The following is a 1,687-nucleotide window of genomic DNA, read 5'->3' as shown; positions in this document are numbered from 1 at the left end:
CTGGTACCAATTTCAGGCCTGTTTGTACCGACGTTTTTCCAAGGATCGGGTAAAAGGCGTTTTCTGGGCGCCGTGAGCAGCGTGAAGGACAGGGAAGTGATAAAGCAGCTGCCACTCCTACGCAGGTGGACGCAGGAGTTGGACCTGGTGCAATACGAAGCTTGGATTAAAAGCCCAGCTTAGGTGCGGGGTGGGTGACCTGTCGGGGGACGCAGAGCCCTGAGAAGGGCATTCTGATGGGTGGTAGGTATAACGGGCGAGATGGAGACACATGGTCCCTGCATCCCACAGGGATGGGTCAAGATCCCGCCGTCATGGCCTTGTCCAGCAGTGCTGGGCTCCTGGGGTCAGGAGCCGGAGCTGGAGACCTCGGGGCTGTGGCACGCAAAGCCCAGCGTGGATGCCAAGCGCTTCCTCCCCGGGTGCCCCTCCACCCTGTCACCAGAGGGTCCTTCTCTGTGCACCTGTCTCCTGCTCAGAAGAGCATCTCCCCCACCTTGGTCCCTGCCTCCAGGGCGGTTGCTCAAGCATCAACCCCTTCCTCCTCTAGGAGAGATGCTCCAGAGAGCTTGGGCAAAGCAGCCTCAACGTCCTGCTTCTCCCATCTGGCCAGCAAGGCCAAGTCCTCCCCTGCCGCCCTCTCCCCATGGTACCAGGACCCCAGGACGCCATCCCAAGTCCCCATCCCACTCCAGCTCCACTCCCCTCGCTCTCGAGGCACGTCCATCCAAGAGAGGAGGACCTCCATGTACAAGAAGAGAAAAACGTGCAGGGGAGGCACCCGGAGTCCCAACGCAGCTGAGTGAGACCATACTGGTGGAACAGAAGGGACAGGCTGGTGGATGGGGGCACGCAGCACAAGCCCATCTCCTTCTGCCACGCCGAATAGCAGCTCCTGTGTCATGACCTCTGTGCCAAGCCTGGCAGCATGGACCCCCCAAACGAGGGGTTTCCACCTGCAGAATGATGCGGGTGGGCGTTGAACCCAGATCCACCATCTCCAGCATCTTGGAGATGTCACAGGCAGCCAAAGGAGCCACAAGACATCTTCCAGGGCCAACGGGAGCACGGACTGCCTGCTTTCAGGGGCACAGGCAGCTGGTGTGAAGGCTTCAATCCCTCCTCCTCCTCCACTCCGACAGAAGTGAGGCTGAGGGCTGGGACAACCTGCAAGTGGTGACTGTGCCAAGCAGGTGAGCTGGGAGCCCTGCCACTGCCTCCCCGGAGAGGAGGAGGAGAAGGGTTGCTGGCAATGCTGGGGGGTCGATCTGTCCCCTCCGGAGCAGGGTGGGCTCCGGGGTACAAGGAGAAGCAGTGCTCGGACCACAGCGAAGCCTGGAGTGAGGCAGCACGAAGGGCTCACAGCCCAGTGAGCACCAGCGCGTAATGAGCACAGACAGGGCGATGCAGGGATCACTCGGAATGAAGGACTGAAGAAAAAGAAGAGAAATTCATCTTATGCGCATGGCAGAGCAGGGTTCTGAGCTCAGCACAGGCCTGCTGGATGGGGGGTGGGGGGCAGCTTTTGCAGGGGTAGGTGCTGCTCTGAGGCAAATCGGGAGGGAGGGAAGTAAGGCTGGGCACTTCCCGGTGACGCCAGGAGCCTTGGAGCTGGAGCAGAGCCCACCCCTCGCCCCAGGTAGGTGCTGGGCCTGGCTCAGGATCTTTGGGTGGAGCTGGGCTGGCC

Source organism: Buceros rhinoceros, unplaced genomic scaffold (assembly GCF_000710305.1).
Source record: "Buceros rhinoceros silvestris isolate BGI_N320 unplaced genomic scaffold, ASM71030v1 scaffold24059, whole genome shotgun sequence".
NCBI lineage: Eukaryota > Metazoa > Chordata > Aves > Bucerotiformes > Bucerotidae > Buceros > Buceros rhinoceros.
Note: the sequence above shows the minus strand (reverse complement) of the source record.